Here is a 19,875-nt window from a genome sequence, read left to right as displayed (position 1 = left end):
GATCAATAAATATTGACAGGAAACAAAAACAGCACCAAGGTTTTACGGAGGGCAAATTGGGGCAAAGAGAACCTGCAGTATGTGGCCTTGAACATAGCAGAAAAAGAAAAAGAAGATCCTTAGCCTAGAAAAGAGGAGACTAAGGTCACACATGATTGCTCTTTTCTAATACCTAAAAAGTTGTATTGTAGAATAGGCAGAAGATACAAGAAAGTAAATATTTGCCCTATAAAGAAAGAAAATGTGGCACTGTTTCAGGTCCAGGAAACCTGGGTTCAAGTTCTAACTCTGATACATATTGGCTATATGACCCTGGACAAGTCATTTCATCTCTTAATATCCCTAAGCATCTCTTTAAAACTGCATGTTTCGAAACAGAAGTTGATCTGATTTCTTCCATGGGGTGTTGCTTAGGATAATAAAATCACAAGTATAGACTAAAATATAAATAAGGAAGGACATTTCAAAGAATTAGAACAATCAGAAAATGTTATAGACTATCACATAAGGAATGAGTCACCTGTCTCTAAAGATGTTCAAACCAAAGCTAAATGATCATTTATTAGAGATGTTTTTGAGGTAATTCCTGCAAAGGGTGGGAGGTTGAACTAGATGACTCTTTTAGTTTCTTTCAACTCTCATATATCTCATTTTTTATAAAGATGATGAAAATCCTGGACTGAAAGATTTAGTACTCAGAAGATCACCAAACAAGAGATCATCTATATCTGTGTTGATTGGAATCTACCAGATAGGTTAGCTATAGAACTAGGCTAGTCTTTATATGATAGAAACTCAAAATCTTTTGGTTCAAATCTATGAAAACCTGTTTTCCACTAATGTAGTCTTCAAGAACCAAGAGTCACCTATATGCTGAAAAGAATTTAGTGGATAGATATCATCTATAAGAAGTAGCATTACTGTTAGAGTTACTCAGTACAAGCCAGGTTAAATCAAATCACAGAAAAATTTATTATCCCTTGTTTTCACTTGCCCCAGGATGAACATAGATCAAGGAAGAAGACTGTGTTCTTCTTTGCATGCCCTAAAGCATCACTACAGTGTGGCCCTCATAGTTCATGCAAAATGATCACTTTCTAGATGAATTCACCCTATAACAAGGTCATTTGGTAATTCACTAACTTGAATGGAGTCCAAGTTGGATGCCTCATCCTGAATTGTCCTTTGTAATAAATAGTGCTATATCAAAGTCCTAGTTTATGTATTGGTTAATTTGCTCAAATCAGTCAACCCAGAAAATCTATGATTCTGTGATTCAATTATTTTTTGTTTCCACCTTGACCACTGTTGTTATTTTAACATCCTTGGGGCGCCATTCTGTAGGTACTATGGGTTTTCCTTAAAGTGAACATGGTTCCTCTGAGTGCTGTTCTCTCTCTGATAATATCTGAGCTAATGAAACACAGTACATAAACTCATGATATACAAATTTGCTCTTTTATCTTTGTAACTCCCCTGAAAGACTTTACAGTCAAAATAACTGTTATCTTACTTGTGCCCAAACTGATCAACACATAAATCACACTTTAGTCCATTGCCAACTATATCTGTCTTGTATTCTGCAAGGATGCTCTTAGGTTTGAATGTTCTCATGTTTAAAAAAGTAAATTCCACTCTCTTAAGGGTTGGGAATTTTCAAAAGGACATTTTGGAGTACTTGTTTCTCTACCCAACCCTGATCAGGTGGCACAATGGATGGAGTGATAGATTTGGAGTCTTGGACATATACTAACTATGTGACCATGGAGAACAAATTTAACCTTCCTTAGCCTCAGTTTCCTCATCTATAAAATGAAATAATAGCATCATGTTCACAGGATTATTGTGAGGAACAAATTACATTTGTAAAAATATTTGTGGAGCTTAGAACAACATAATTATTTTATTATTGTTATTACCACTAATTATTATTCCAGGCTCTTTAAAAGTATATTATCCATTGTTCCAAGGGATAGCTGATCTCTTTAATATATCTTCAGTTATCACAGCCCCTCATACTTCTCCATTCTATAGAGCTCCAATAAATAATTTTTTAAAGATTCATGGAATTTTAGAATGAAAAAGTAACTTATCCTAGAGGTATTGGAGTTTGTTGAAGTGAAGAAGAGGCTGTGACATAGTCAAACCTGAGTTCAATTTGAGAAGTGAGTGGAAGATGGGCAAGTGAAAGGAACCAATCAACAGGCTATTACAATATTTTAGGTGTGAGGTGAAAAGGGTCTGCACGAGGATAATGGCAGTGTCAGAAGAAAGGGAAGAACCCATTGTGAAGTAGAAATGACAAGACTTTGACCACTGATTAGATCTGGATGATTAGAAAAACTAAGGAGTTGATAATGACACTTAGGGTATTAATGTTATGGAAAATTACTGTGCAGAAAGGAATCATGACTATGAAGAATTCAGTCTAATGTGGGAGAATAGTATGAACTGATGTAGGGAAAAATGAATTGTTTTTATTTATTTTTCTTTTTATGAGGTAGAATTCAATGGGGGGAATTTGCAGAAATGAATAGTATAAGAACAAAAGATATCAATGAGACTTTTTTAAAAGAAAAAAACATCTTAAAGATTAGCCAGTTTTGCAGCTTTGACCCAGAAAGACTGAATGATTTACTCAAAGTTTCACATATTTATAATGTTATTGTTCAGGCATTTTCAGTTGTGTCCATCTTTTCATGATCCCATTTGGGGTTTTTGTGATACTTAAGTGGTTTGCTATTTCCTTCTCTAGTTCAACTGAGGCAAAGAGGATTGAGTGACTTATCGAGAGTCACACAGCTAGTAAGTGTCTAAGGGTAGATTCAAACTCAGGTCCCCCTGATTCCAGGGATGGCATTCTGTGCACTACACCATGTAGCTTAAAATTTCCTATTTATATTCTGTTGAATAGTTATCATAGTTTTATACACACATATATATGATTGTATATTTAGATAATCTTATTTCATTCTCACAATATTAATGCCATTTCACAGATGTAAATACTGGGGATCAGTGATTAACTAACTTCCCTGAAGGTTACATATTGGAGAATTAAGATGTAAATCCAGATCTTCTGACTCACAAGTAGAATTTTTACTATACTTTATTGTTTAGATTCTGGATCAATAAATCAATCCATCCATCAATCAAAAAGTACTTATTAAAGCATCAGCAGAAAGAGTTTTGGTAATACCCAGCATGAAATCCTATTAACCTGGAATTCTTACCTCTGGCTACAGTTTCATCTTCCACTTAAGCTTTGTTCCTTTTGCCTTACCCTAGTCCATCAAAGTATTCCCTATTTCTTTGAGGTTAGCATCCTGAGAATTATGAGATATTGATATGAGGATTTCTTCTTTCCTCTGAAAATGTGGCATATTTCATTTACTTCCCCACCCACTTAAAACAATAATATTAATATTATTGTTACTATTATCTAATATTTTATTGTTTTATTAAATTATTATTTATTAAAGATGTTTTCTTAAAATTTTTAACATTTAATATGTTAATATTATTATTGTTGTTTTAAGTGGGTGGGAAAGTAAATGAAATATGCCACATTTATTAAATTAAAATTAAAATTATTATTATTATTATTTTCATGACCCTACTTGGGTTTTTCTTAGCAAAGATACTGGAATGGTTTGCAATTTCCTTCTCCAGCTCACTTTATAGATGAGGAAATGAGGCAAGCAGGGTTTACTGACCTACCCAGGATCACCTGGCTAGAAAGTGTCTGAGACTGAATTTGACTTCAGTAAGATGATTCTTTCTGACTCCAGGCTCAGGATTCTATCCACTGTGCCTCCTAGCAGCACCCAAACTAGAAAAGCCATATACAAATATTGACTGATCTACAATATTTTCTAAATAGGACTAAATAGTTCAAAATGTGTTCCTATAACATACTCTGTACCTTTTGAACAATGTAAGCTAATTTATCGTGCATATTATATAGTTAGTGCTGTTAAGTCATTTTGCAGTCATATCCAACTCTCTGTGACTCTATTTGGAGGATTTCTGACCAACGATTTGAAGTGGTTTGCCATTTCTTCCTCTTCGTTTTACAGATGAGGAAGTAAGGAAAACAAGGTTAAGTGGATTACCCAATCACACATCTAGTAAGTGTTTGAAACCAGATTTGAACTCATGAAGATGAGTCTTCCTAACTCCAGGACTCTATCTTCTGTACCACTTAGTTTCTCCCACTATATAATGTAGAATCATAGATTTGGAGCTGGAAGGAAGATCACAAGATCTTAGATTTTAGAGTAGTCAGGGACCTTAGAGGTCACAAATAAATAGTTATTTCAAAAGATCAGAGCTGGAAGGATATGTAGAAATGGAGAGTTAACCAAGTTCCACACCTTCATATTAGAAAAGGAGGGACTAAGGGTTGAGAGAGGCAATTTGCTCAGAGTCATTCCTAATTAGTATCAGAGATAGAGGTTAAACCAAGATCTTCTTGAATCCAATCCCACCAAAATATCCAGCTTGATCTAAAAAGACACCTTGGAGGTCAACTTGTCCAACCAGTTATTTTACCAATGAGGAACTGAGGACCAGAGAAGCTGTGTAACTTGCCCAAAGACACATAGGTTGGGTAAGTGGTACAGTTGGAGCTTGCACACAGGTCCTCTCACTCGAAATCCAACACTAAACCCACTACATCCTATTAAGGCATACTATTATGACACTGTTAAGAGTTCTCTAACAAATATGCTTTGATATTTCCTCTTCCTACATTCTCTACCCTATGACTCAGAGAAACAGTTAGGGAAAGGGAAAGAGGTATTGGTTCTGCCAGATAGAACTAAAAGGTCTTTTCAACTCTATCCTATTCCAATCTTATGTCATCACCAAAGCAAATTACTGTGTAAGGGTCTTCTCCTCATCCTCTTTTTTCATCCATTATTTAGTCTACTTGTTGCCTATTTGTAATTTCTTTTCTCTTCTGAGGCTATCTTTGTTGTTCATTTTAACCCTAATATTTAAGCATACAATAACTTATTTGGGAAGAGACAAATTATGTGCTTTCTTCTAGAGCCACATCGCCCTGGAGTCATGGTCCCCAAAGTGAGGACTTTGATTCCCTGGGATAATTAGAATGAGCTGCCCACTAGGTGACCCAGTAACCACCAAAAGGATATGCCCAAATGATAAGAGAATAGGGATAGTTGAATATGACAAGATGGACTATATCCTCTCTTCCCCATAATAGACAAATGTGAGATTTCTTTCTACATGCCAATATCAACTCACATCCCCCAATACTTGGCCCATGCTCTGATAGCAGCAGTTTCATAGGAGTAATTAGAAGAAATTCCCCAACAGCAGCATATTCACTCCTTTCTCTAAATGGCCTCGTGGCTTCTGAAGGTGCCCCTCAGAGAACAGGATCTGTGCCAGGGGAAGTAGTAGAGCCCCATTCCCTCTTTTTGTTTCTGGTTTTGGTAGGACAGAGTGAGTGTCATAGAATGAGCAGCCATAGCTAGGGTGTGACTGCATCACTGATCTCATTCCATTATCTACTTCTCAAACCAAGAACTCTTCTGAACTTCCACATTTCTACTAAAAATCCTTCTAGTCCATTGTTCTAGTTTCATACATTCATAGCTTCTGTGTTTCTTTTTACCCCCACACTCCTTTACCCCATATATAAAATCAGTTGCCAAATCTAGTCATTTCTACCTATGTATCATCTTTCCCACATCTCCTTCTCCCTACTCACATTGCCAGCATGCCCTTTTAGGTCCCATCTCCCTCTTCTCTCATCTATCCTCCACAGATGACAAAGTGATTTTTGTAAAGTACAAGTCAGACCATATCGCTGCCCTGCCTACAAACTCCAGCAGCTAACTCCCTCTTGACTTGAGGACCAAATATTATTTCTTCTTTATATCATCCTTTTACATTTTAATTTGGGATAAGTTTTATAATGGACATAGTTATCAGTTAAGCAGTAAAAGAATAGGAGCTAAAATAGGATTCTATTATAACTTACAAATAAGTAAGCGTACACAATATTTGATGCGTATTCTCAAAACATTACTATGAAAGTTGTGTGGTCACCAGAGTTTGTAGACTACTGCTCTAGGGGACCTTGAGAATCACAATCCTTTTTGTAGTCAGAGCTTGAGTCTTTGTGCCCTCTGAAACCCTGCAGATTTCGTTTGCTTATTCCCAAAGGGTAGAAGGCATATGGTTTGCAGAACTGAGATAATAATGATAATAACTCACAATTTAACAGTGCTTTAAGAATTATAATAAGGGAATGTTCCAACTAATCAATTCTAAATTGCTCTGGCTATAGAAATTTGACATAAAGGATATTCCTGAAGAAAGTAACGTTAACTGGTCTCATTTAATCCTGAAAATGACTTTCAGAAGTAGGTATTATACCCACTTTACAGATAAGGAAAATGAGGATCGCAGGATCTAAATAACTCACAAAAAGTAAGTAGCAGAGTTCCAAAACAGTTTTCTCCTTATTCCTGGTCTAATGTGCATTTCATCCCACCACCAGGCTATCTTTCCTGGTAGCAGATTTTCTTTGCTAAAAAGGTGTTTTGGAGATCAGAAGTTGAAGTATGTGGGTCCAACTGATGGAATGCTAATCTGGATTATGGAATGGTCAGGTAGTTCTGCTGTATCTTGGTGAGGTGGTTCTATAGTATTTGCAGACTGAAGCAAATCTCTCTTGTCCTGCTTTCATCTACTCAGAGTGGCATTTGTCCCTAATTTTAAATTTGCCTAAATCTCAGTTTCCACATTATTCCTGCTTCTTGGGAGATATCAGTAATAGTTATGTATTTAAAAGACCGTAGATAAAAACTAGATGCACATTTACTTATTAATTGGAATTGCTGGTGGCAATAAGAACATAAGATTCGATGGAAATTGCTTAGGTTAGTTTCAAGGTGAATACCAAGACTATAGATCAAAATATCAAGACAATATGTCTTTGTTTCTGTCAATATTTGTCTTCTCAGTTAATCTATCTTGATGTGTAACAAAAATGAGATTTTAATGCTCCATCTAGCTAGCTTCTGCATATACATGGTCACTTAAGCAGTAAAAGTTAGATTTGTGTCTGTCTATGTCAAAATCATCCCCACAAACTATCTCCTTCCAAAAGAACATTCTAAAAGCAATATTCCCAAGTATTTTAAAATAGCTACAGTCATAAACCTCTTTCATGCAACCTGGCTGAGGGCTTTAGTTGACCCTGAGATTTGTCCCCATCTCACTTACCCATTAAGTATTCCCCAGCCACCAAACCAAAATCTCCCCTTCTGGACGTCTCATGGGAGAGGGGGGAAACAAATCCTTTAAGTTTGAGAGTCCTCTTCTGAGGGGATGTCCCTTTCTGCTGTAGCAGGATAAAGACTACCTCCTTTTATCTTTATTTAGGTATTCAAATTTGCTTATAATTCAACTAAAGGACTCTCTTTTTTTAGGGTAAACACATTCACTAAGACAATGAAAGAACAATTTCACTTCTTTGTTACTAAAAAGTAAAGCATCTCCCCAAAATTCCATCCCATGGTCTGTAAAGGTCATTCTAGAAAGGAGCTGTCTGAACCATCCCAAGGGAAAGGGAACTGAGCCATTTTCTTTGAATGTATAAAGCTTTCTGAAGGGGCAGAAATCTCAAGATTCAGGTAATAGTAATAAGAAAGATATTAAGGAAGGATCTGCTGAGTATATGTCTAAAAGCAATCTATTCTTAACAAATCTAAGGCTGAGGGACCTATCTAAGAAACTGCTAAAGCAGAGATTTCTCTCCTTTATTAGGCTGTCATCAATTTATCACAAAAATCATTTCTTGGAAGCAAAATATATCAGAGGCATAATAACAAAGTTTTTGTTTGAAGAGTCCATTCTGGGGGCAGCTAGTTGGCTCAGTAGCTAGAGTCATATCTATGGATGGAAGATCCTAGATTCAAATCTAGCTTCAGATACATCCTAGCTATGTGACCCTGAGTAAGTCACTTAACCCTAATTGCCTACTGCTCTTCTGCCTTGGAACACAATATGTGGTGCTGATTTCTAAAACAAAAGGTAAAGGTTTATTTTTTAAAGAGTCTATTTCAGTCCCCAACACTACCAGACACCAGAAAATAGTATGGGAAATGGAAAAACCAGAAAACATGATTGTGACAAGTCAAACATCAGGCATTCTCAATAGTATTATGGGTAGCAATGGTACAGGGAGTCAGAGGGCATAAAGAAGAAGTATACATTCTTTAAGAACTTTGATAAACGTTGCTATAATGGCAGTCTTGATTGGGACTGCAATATCATATGCAGAGTAAGTATTAACTGTGATGAGGACAAACCTCTTGTCATGAGATGGGGAGTAAGACCAAGATAATCAATTTGTCCATTGCAGGCAAGTCAAAACCCTCCCAGTATCACATCATACTGATCTTTCAAAGTTGAATGATTCAATGAACCCAGGGAACGTCACTGAACAGAACTGATATTTGAGGTAGCAGCTACCTGGTCCTTAGTTAAGGGAAGTATATAGTCCTCCATTCACCAAAATATGAACTCAGTCCTCGTGACCCAAATCCACTGATGGTGGGCAGAGTCCCTAATCTCTACCATTTTTCTAAAGTCATAATAATGATTATTCAATTCAGCATAGGGTATAAAATGCATCTAATGGGTACTAAAATGCCCCCAAATAAAGCTATATGCAGTCATAGGCAATAGCAAAAACCCTCAACTGGTACTGAAACCAAAGAGGAGAGCCTTTCATTGTTCAGTACTACCCTCAAGTCCACAGACCATTTAGCCAGATACCACATATTATGACTCCACATTGATTTAAAAAAAACTAAGATTTGAGGGGGCAGCTGGGTAGCTCAGTGGAGTGAGAGTCAGGCCTAGAGACGAGAGGTCCTAGGTTCAAACCCAGCCTCAGCCACTTCCCAGCTGTGTGACCCTGGGCAGGTCACTTGACCCCCATTGCCCACCCTTACCAATCTTCCACCTATGAGACAATACACCGAAGTACAAGGGTTTAAAAAAAAACTAAGATTTTTTTATATATCAGCAGTATAGCTCATAGTTTGATTTAATATGAGGACTGACCAAGTGCCCTATCCCTTGGCAGCATTAGTGAACTTTTTCTGAGTTTGAGTGCTGTTATAAAAATAAAATGAGCTAGATGGAGATAGAGAGGGGTAGACTGAATACTACCACTACTAATTAGGTGACAGCAGTGGTAGTCCAGATATGTGGCTAGAGCAAGAAATCTGAGTTTTCCCACCTAGCTAGATATTGTACCACCTCCCTCCTTTATAACAGTGCCCAGGTAGGATCCTTCAGGTCAATGGATGTATATCCCTGTCAGGTCCCACCTGGGATTGATTAATGATGTTTATTGGGCTCTATTAGCCTTGGACACGTTTATCTGACTGCGTTGCTCCCTTCCCAGAGAAGTGATGACACAACCACTCCAGGAAGGTACTTAAATAGCTTTATCTATATTTCTAGCAAAGAAGGAATATTAGGAAATGGGTAGAGGAATTGGGAAACCCTAAACTAATGTTGATAATAGTAATCCCTCAGAGCTGTAGGCAAGTGAGTGATTCTGGCTTGTTCTAGCTCCTCTGGCCCAGCCTGGCCACAGCCAAAACAGAGCAAGCAAGCTGTTGTTAGATGTCTTTCAGCTTCCTCTACTTGCCAGATGTTGTTATGCCTTTACAGCCTTCAGGTACCACCCTATCCACCCACTTCTTCTTCTCCTGCCCACTTCCTGGATCCCTCCCGGGAGACCTAGATAACTAAAGATGTTGAATTCCTAAATATCTAGGGACAGTAGAATAAGAAGATTGATGGTCTGGATACAGGTTGGCAATGTTAATCAGGTACAAGACAGGAGTTCTTGCAAGGTTGAACCAAGCAAGTCACAAATCCCAAAAGACCAGGATCCACAGATCTCAGGTCCAAGGGAAATGAAAGGAACCAAAAGCCAGGGTTGCCAGGGTATTTATACCCCCTGGCCAACCGCTTTCTCCCCTGTCCTCATGGCCTCTGGGAACATTCTGATGTCCAACAGCCTTCACCTGTCAATCAATAGTGAGACTCTCTGCTCCCAGAGTCTCAATATAACAGTGCCTAGAGGGCAAATTCAAGCTGTCTGTGAGCCCCCTAATTACCCATGAGAGGTGAGGATAGAAATGCTTGCTTTGGGAGGCTGGACAGAGGGGCAGGGAATACAAAAAATGTCTTTGGGTGATGGGAAGAGGAGGAAGGGAGCAGCAAGCCGAGTGCCAGCTCTGTGCATGCCCTCTCTTCACCAACACTGAACACTGCCTTAAGGTATCCCAAATTACTGGGCTAATAGTTGCCAAGGTCCATGCTATTTTAATAGTGGGCAGAGACTTCAGTGAACTGAGCCAAGTGGTTTTTCTGAAGAGTTATCTCTATGGGCAGGGACCAACTGGGCCAGTGAAGAAGAAAAACGTTAGGGCTGGGGCTGACTCCATACCTGTTACTCTATCTACTATGAAACACTGTCTTCCCACCCACCACCCCCCAACCCTTGTTGAAATCTGGGATTACCCTTTGGATGCATTGAGAGTTTCCTGGTCTCATAGTAATCTGGCTTTTGGTATCCAGCACCACTTCTTACCTCCCCAAATAGTTTCTAAGACACCATAACTTGAACTTGTGTTTTGTGGCTCTCAGTCCTACATTTAAATTTCTCTGAACCTCTAGAGAACCTCAGCTGTCATAGCAGGTGTCCTCAAGACTAGATTAAAGGTCTTGGATATTTCAGAATGATGAACTGGGATGGGGACTTTCAGATATAGTATTCCACTGGGCAAGGCAAAAGGACCTTTACTGTCCTATTCCGGATAGCCCAATACAGTTTTATTTATTCCTCTATATGAATTAACTGGATTTTAAAAAGTAAATCTTTTGTGAATTCTCCATGATGATAGAACTCTGAAGCAGGAGAAAGAAATGTTCTTTGTGGACTCCTTAGACCACACTCTCACCAACTCACCTCCCAAGTCCCTAGATAATAAAAACATTCCAATCTCTTCCTCCACAAAGAAAGTTACCTCATAAGTGGATAGTAATTGGGTAATACCAACACTCTCACTACAGGATGGTTTGCCAGCTCTTATGCTCATGACAACTCCCATTTTCTTCTTCCCAAACTGCCTTAATCTTAGTGGAATTTGACACATTTCCAATTCTCAACAGCATCAAGATCTTCATGTATATTGTCACTAAATCCATAAACCACTCCCATCTGGTTTCAAGGCATGTTGCTTAAAAACATTCATGTTTGTCTCTAATTGTTGAATGTACAGAGTATTCATTTTCATTTTCCTTTATCTGGTTGTCTAATCTTTTTATGACCATTCATAAGACCCAGGGAGTTTCAGCTCTTAAAATACCCCTGCTACCCTTGTCGACTTCCTTAAGCGCCTATCAGATTAATCATACAGCATTAGTAGGTCATCTTTTCCTTATCCCATTCTCTCTGTGTAGCTAGAAGCATGGAAGCTGCAGGACACCATACTCCAATTCCTGCCCAAGCAATCATCCAAAGGTCCCTTTCCTCAACTCCCTTCTATGACTTCATGATCACATCCTGGCAAATATTCTGAGCCAGATCTAGCTCAGACCAGTCAAGGTCTGAGTCCAGGACTGAGATTCAGTAAAATAATTTCTTACAAATAAAGGATTCAAAATGATACAATTCCTAATTCAAATGGACTACTCTCCTCTGCCTCTGTATTCATTATAGTGGCATCACTGGGTAATAACAATGTCCTGTAGAGCAGTAGGAAATCCACCAAACCTCCAGAGCAACAACTCCCCACAGGCAGGGCTTTTTACACCTCCAGTTGAAAGGCAGTCACATCAGTGGTTCAAGTTCTAGTTCCCCCTCCCCAGGCCAACTAAAACCTGGAGGTGTTCTCCTTGTCCTCATAAAGGGAAAAACATTTTCACCTATGTAAAATAGATGTCATTTAAACTATAGGCAGATAACATTATATCCATGAGTATGTGCAAAATAAATAATATAATATACTTTGGGTACACTGTCAACATTTTTGCCTCAGCTTCCCTCAAAAAAAGGTGGGTGCTGATTCCCCCATTTTGTTCACAGAAGTGATGCAAGGGAGTAAAGCATTCTGACTTCCTTTGTTGGAAGTTGCTACAGAAATTCTAATATTATTTTCTATAAGATGTGGTAGTGGCTGACACAGAAGCTCACTGCTGCATTATCTCCTTGAATGCTGTGAAGATTAAAGTGTTTCTGCCTCACTCTTCAGTTTGAATCGCATCCACAGTCAGGAAGCCAAAAGGGAGCTGACTCACTTAACCTTTATAAAATTTGTTCTCACAGTAGAAGGAGAGGCAAGGGAAGAATCTAACTCTTTTTTGGTTAACAACTACAGTGGCAACTCCATGATTTGTGCTGAGGAGCCTGGCAAAGGGGCTGCACTAAAATTAACAGGGATCCCCAAGAACACATTTCAAGGGCCTGTGATCCAAAGTACTTCACACAGTTCGGAAGGCACTTCAGCTGAAATAGGACTGGGGAGAGAGAGTGACTAGAAATGAACAGCCTCTCCTCCACATAGCCTTGGAATATAAGGAAGATTTTCTAAATATAAAAGAATAAAAATTTAAAAGGATCCTTATTTGTCAATTTCAATATGATTCAAGTTCATTAAGAATAGCAAATCTAAAGTCAAAGGATCTGGATTCAAATACTGCCTCTGATGCTTATCGCCTAGGTGTCAGTGAGTAAATCACAGCCTTCTTGGTTCTCATGTTTCTCATAGGTAAGATAAATTAGATTAGACAGACTTAAAAGGCTCTTCTATCTATACTCCTACCATCCCAAAATCCTAGATGAGGTGGGTTTTTTTTTTCCAAAATAAAGTTGAGGTAGAGGGAATGGAGGACACCGAGACTTAACTGACTTAAAGTGCTTGAGGTTACATAAGGAATCAGTAACATGGATAGAAATAATTAGATTTTCTAAGAACTTATCCTTCAATATATCCATAACACCTCCAACTTTCCTTATCTCCCCAGTTCTATTTCATTCTTTCTTCCAAAACAATTGCATTATCTTAATTTTGGTTTGTATTTGCTTATATGTTTACAGAGCATCTCTCCTAATAGAGAGTAAGTATCTTTAATTTTGGTCATTGTATCTCCAGTTCATATCACAGTACCTTGCACATAATAGATATTCAATATATGCTTGTCCATTGATTGATTATTCTACATTTTATTTCACCCTCGATATCAATTTTTAAGTCAAATATAACTTGTCATTAATAAAATGTCACATTTCACCATTTGTTTTCAGATAGTCCTCTGATGTAAGGAAGTCTCTCTTTGGGAGGACATATGGGTCCCCTATTGATCTTTGCTTTTTACAACTGGGCTCATATTGTCATACTCCCCCATTGATAGCACAGCTATCAATAATTTAAGACCTTGTCCAGTTACCTAGTACCTAAGGAAAGGCCCATAGGCCAGCTAGAGACATTGAATAAAACAACTCCTTGATAAGTTTAGGTGCTGAAAATAACATGAAAAACAATGAGAATCAATTCAGTGCAAAGCTATATTGCAAGCAATGGGGAAAAGAGAAAAGGTAAAAAGGAAAGATGATGACCTACAACTCAGGCTTACACAGTAACACAGAGTATGTATAACTCATGTAAGGGAAACACTGCAAAGGAGTACAGAGACATGGGTCTCTTCAGCAAAAAGGAAGTGTTCCAGGAAATAGGTGTTTTCTGCTGAAAGAGAGTGTGCTCCAAATTACCCTTCTGTGAGTGGGGTTCTTACGTGATTTTGGATGGCCCCCTTGGAGCTTCTCGAATTATATACCAGAGGTCAGCTCAAACTATTATTTGGGGAATAAAAACAAACTGGACACAGTTATACAAACCTTCAAAAAAAGTTGCCAGTATTTTTCCATGAATACACTCATTAAACTTACAGCCTCCCTTAAAGGAGGCTTTTATGATGGTCTCCCCACTTAGAAACCAAGAAGACTCTTGGTCACCACAAAGTACCAACCTCTCATGGCCAGAAGTAATTTCCAAGTGTTGGAATGGAACCAGGCAGAGAATATCTGAACATTTTGTCTAACCCACCAGGAAGGGAAAATCCAAGCATGCTTTAAGGACTGTGTCCTCTTTGGTCCATCCACCCACCCCCATTCCTCTTGGCATACTATAGGAAGTATGTGTAAGCTGATGGAGGATGATAAGGATATAGGTAAATCTCTATGGCCATGCACATCTTGTCACTCATATTCATCTTGCTGTGAGTTAGCTCTAACTAGGTCGTATATCTTATTCCATGCTTCTGCTTGTCCTTCAATCCTTCAAGTCAATCCCCCATAAAAGTATCGAGGACAGAGAGAAGAGAAAATTAATCATGGTATTAGTCAGTAACACCTAGCAAATTTAATTCTTGCTACTAAGGTATCCAGGATGCTAGTGGCTGTGGCTCAGATTCCCACGGAAGGTATTGTAGGGCAAAGGAAGGAGTTCATCGGATTTTGAATCCTGGCTCCGGCACTTACTCACCTGTGTGACCCTAAACAACTCATAACATCTCTGGACCTCACTTTCATCATCTATTAAAGGAAGGGATTGGAATAGATGATCTCTAAGATCCCTTTTGGATTTAGATCTATGATCCTATTATCAGGCATTAAACATTTTTGTTAAATTCTCCCATTAGAATGTAAATGGTTTTTCTATTTTATAAGCCTCTTTTATATTTTATTCTTATATTTCCAGTGTCTAGCACAAAGCTTGAACTGAACAGATGTTTCGTAAATATTTGTTGAAGTGAATTGAATTGAACAAGCAAATATGAATTGGGTATCCACCAGCATACCCAGTTTGTGCTTTCCACTGTTCTAGATGAAGCAAGGCTGACTGAAGAATATTGAAACAGAATACCTCCTTTCCAGGAGATCTAAATTGATATCTCTTTAAATATTGTCTCTTTATCAAGTCTTCCAATTTACTATTCTGCCTTGAATCCTTAAGGTGTGGTTTACTCCTAGAACCAAATAAAATGTCCTCTTCTTTTTTTTAACAGATCTGTGATCTCACTGATGTATGTAAGTCCCACTAAAAGAACTGTCTCTACCAATTCAGTGCACAGTTACACTTGCATAAACTCTTATGCAATTTAAAATCTTGCAGAGTTGCATGAAGGCACCAGATTAAGTGATTTGTCAGAGGTAGAACTTAAACTCAGATTTTCTTGAATAAGGCAGGTTTTCTCTCCAAGCATTACACTCTCTTTCAGAATAGCCATGCAGAGGAAGCTAGGTAGCTTAGTAGATAGAGGGAAAGGCATAGAGATGGGAGGTCCTGGGTTCAAATCAGCCCTTAGACACTTCTTGGCTGTGATCCTGGGCAAATAACTTAATCCCAATTGCAGAGCCCTTACCACTCTTCTGCCTTGGAACTGATATCAATTCTATAATAGAAGGTAAGGGTTTAAAAAATACATATATATGCATATGTATTTCATACAGAAAAGTCATATTAAATAGTCTGATTTTTATCTCAAGGTTATTTAATCCTTATAAAAATACTTTTAGTGAATTTGATACAATTCTTTGCTTTCTTTCCCACAAATCTCTTCTGTGAGAAATTACTCCTTTCTTTCCTTCCCACTCTCTACTCTCTTTCCCCAGCCCCCATCCATCTTCATGAGTGGGGAACTTTACATTCATTTCCTTTGATTGAAAAGAAGACAAACTACTTGGCACAGCATCTGGACAATATTAAAGAAAGAAGGAGTATTTCTGACACTTACTAGCTATGTAAGCCAGGCTATCACTTAAACTCTCTGTACCTCAATTTCATTATCTAAATGAAGGGGTTCAACAAGATAACCTTAAAAGTTCCCTTATAGAGGGCAACTGGGTAGCTCAGTGGAGTGAGAGTCAGGCCTAGAGACAGGAGGTCCTAGGTTCAAACCCGGCCTCAGCCACTTCCCAGCTGTGTGACCCTGGGCAAGTCACTTGACCCCCATTGCCCACCCTTACCAATCTTCTACCTATGAGACAATACACCGAAGTACTAGGGTTTAAAAAAAAAAAGTTCCCTTACAGCCTCAATCCATGACCTATGATGTGATTTTTTAAAAACAATAAAGTTATTCTTTCTTTATAATTTAATTTTATGTAAATTTCATTGTATCCTCATTTTTAAAAAATTATTCATAATTGATTATGATATATCTATATACATAGAATGACTCCATTAGCCAGAAGTTGAATAATCAGAACTTTCTACTCCCCAGACCAGCATGTGTTCAGTTTAATAATAAACACTGCCTAAATGCCTACTATGTGCAAGGTACTAACCTTTTGCAGTTATCATTTTTAAAGAGCCTCTAACTACTAAGTTAAAGCACACAAAACCAAATAATCCACACATATTTTATGGGAAAGGGATGTTTGATGTTCTGTTTTGAAGAAATGGAACACATTCTTTCCCAGTACAAGACTATGAAAGGAAGCGGTTTTATTGCATCATGATCTTTTGAATGTCATAACAATCAAATTCTCTTCCTATTTATTTTCAGAGGCCTAGAATATTATGATGGGCTATGTATCCAACATGGATAAATGAGCAATACTGAAATTACCAGATTTCCTGAGATTCTTTGTAGTAAATTTTCAATAGGGACTTTTAGAGATTTTAATAAATTAAAGGGATGACAATAGTGATGACAAAAAAACACCAACTGCTAATCAATTGCCAGTAAGCAGGTAAACCCAAGAGCCCTAAGTATAGCAGCATCTCACACTCTAGTCTAAAACATTGGTCCTGCTTCCAACCTGGGCCTTATAGCCATAGTCTGGAAAAGATCCCAGTGGAAATAAGAACAAGCAATTTTCCTTGCAGCTACTGAGTCTCCTGTCTTCTCCACAGACACATCCATTGAAGATCTGGGGAAAAAATCTCTGGACAACAAAGTTCTTAATATTATGAAATATTTCTTTTTTAACTCTTACTTTCTATTATAGAATCAATAATATGATTGGTTCTATGGCAGAAGAGTGCTAAGAGCTAGGCAAAAGAGATTAAGCAGCTTGCCCAGCATCACACATTTAGGAAGTGTCTGAGACCAGATTTTACCCCCAAATTTCCCATCTCCAGACCTGGCTTCCAATCCACTGAGCTGCTTAGCTGCTCCCATAATATACATGTCCAATTATAAGGTGATGGGGGACTGGATATTGGGCCTAGTCCTTAATACATAGAGTGCTTGATTAATGGAATTTCCAACATGGACTTGAGCATGTGCAGGCATTCTGCAACTAGTTATTATCTCCTAAACATGTGGTAAAGAAGAATTTTTTTGGCTAGAGATATGACCAGGTTACATTCAAAAAATACTAGTTGGTCAGTGCCTAGCCCTTGGCTTGCAAGTTTTTTTGTTTTTGTTTTTTTTTTCCCCATGCCTGGCTACTTTTTTGGTGAGATAAATCCGGAGATTGGAAAAAGATATGACTTTGTGAGCTTTGCAAGGTCCTGGTTTCAAATGTGACTTCAGATACTTCCTAGTTGTGTGAACCTGGGAAAATCATTTAAACCCTATTGCCTAGCCCTTATTTTTTTTAACTTTAAACCAATAAACGATATTGATTCTAAGATGGAAAGTAAGGGTTTAAAAAAAGGAGATACTTTACCACCATGCCTTAAAGACTATGGGCCTTTCCATTTGGGTACATGAGGTCCTTAAGAGCAAGGACTAATTCTCTTTAATGTTTATAATCTTCAGTGCTTTACACATAGTAAGTGCTTAATAAAATTTTTTAACATTCATTCTTGATGATGACATATGTTGCACATTTTAAACAATAGTTGAACTAAAATTACCATATTTTACTTCTAGATCTTCTTATTTTTTACATGAACTTCAGAAGAAATAGGAAGAAATAGGCACATGAACATGAAAAATCGAAAGAACACCATGACCTTAGTCTTATTTTTTCTCTTAATGTACGTGTGTTCATTTCAGTTCACCTTTCATGACACGTTATGCCCTATCCTTGTCATACTGACAAATGTCTCCCACATTGTTGGAAATGATTCAAGCTAACAAAGGAGGAGACGGGTTTGAGCTTTCACAAGCACATGTATCTATGTAAAGTTGGTTTTAATCACTTATCGATTCATACAAACTTCTCTACATTGCTTTCCAAAGCAGTTTCAATATTGAGAAAAAAGAAAAATTCCAAAGCTACAGTCCTAATGGCAAAGTCATTTGCAGTGATCAACTACCGTTCATATGGTTTTGATGAAAAATGGCTTATAAACAGTGATTTCTGCAAGAAGATGGAAGACCAGTAGTTACATTTTGACATGCAGAAAAAATTGGAATGTGATTGTGGCTTCCTCAATGGCTACCTGAGTCTCTCAAAGTAGGCAGTAAAGTATTTACTCTTCTGTACCAGGGTTTTCTATTCTCCATGAGGATTGCATGGGTATACGGGTTGTTACACATTCTAGGCTTATTTCAGCATCTCTATTTAGTCACCATTATGAATTAAAATAAGGGAGTTTTTTCTGTTCCATAGATTGCCTCTCAGAGAGGCATGGTGTAATGCAGACAGGGTTTCCCCTTTAGTTTCATGTCCTAGCCCCAGTTCTTAGTAGCTGTTTAATCTTGAACAAGTCATTAAAAAAATTTCTTTAAGCCTCAGTTTCTACTTCTGTAAAATGAGGATAATACTTTAAATATCAGTCCTTACCAGGTTGTCATGGGGTTGGGCAAAATACTTTGTAAATCTTAAAATGCTAAATCAATGTGAGCTATCGTCCCTAATGGTTTTGCTTATTGTTAGTAATGGACAAGCACTGATCATTTCAAGCACCAAAATGAAAGGCTACTTGAATTTGTTTTGTTTATATGATGCCAAAAGCCTTCAAAGTTTATTTTGTATTACAATGGCTTAATTTTTACTGAGAATTTAAAGACTAAAATCTCCTAATTATGGAGGCAGTATTAAAATAAACTCAGAGGCAAGGATATAAGACAGAAAGAATTTAATATGTCATATGAAATTTAACATATAATATATGAACAATAGGTCGGCTCTAGGTGATAAAATGGAGAGAGCATTGGGCTTGGAATCTGCATGAGCTCATCTTCATGAGCTCAAATCTGTCCTGGGAAACTTTCTAAATATGTAACCTTGGGTGAGCACTTAACTCTGTTTTCCTCAGTTCCTCTTCTGTAAAATGATCTGGAGAAGGAAATGGCAAACAATCCCAATATCTCTGCCAAGAAAGGTCCAAATAGGGATGAGTAGGACATGAATGAAAAATGGTTGAAACAACAATAAATGACAGGAATTTTGTGGTTTCTAAATAATCCAAGGCAAGTCTCTTAATTTATATGGGCCTTGGTCTCCTTATCTGTAAAATGAGGATTTATTTAGGTGACTTCTAACAGCTTTATAATTCCAAAGGTATAATTCTATGATCAAGTTTTACTGATACTTGAGTCTTTTGAATAGAATACCTTTTAGAGAGAACAGGCCAGATTTCAAAACTGACCTCTGACACTACTGACAACATCACTGTGAGAAAGTCACTTAACCCCTCATGAAACTCACTAAGACTATAAATCTCAGAGCAGCTTATTGATCTGCATTGGTTAAGGGAGTTTTCTCATCAGGAGTTCCCAATATCAGTGAAATTATAGGTGCCTGTGAGAGAAAAAAAGAAGCAGATGGGGAGGGAGGGAAGCAGGCAGGCAGCCAGAAAAAAAAGAATCAATCAATAAACATAAATTAGGAACCCATGATATGCC

The sequence above is a fragment of the Gracilinanus agilis genome, chromosome 1, assembly GCF_016433145.1.
Source record: "Gracilinanus agilis isolate LMUSP501 chromosome 1, AgileGrace, whole genome shotgun sequence".
Lineage (NCBI taxonomy): Eukaryota > Metazoa > Chordata > Mammalia > Didelphimorphia > Didelphidae > Gracilinanus > Gracilinanus agilis.
The sequence above is the reverse complement of the archived record's forward strand: the minus strand, read 5'-3'. Positions refer to the sequence as shown.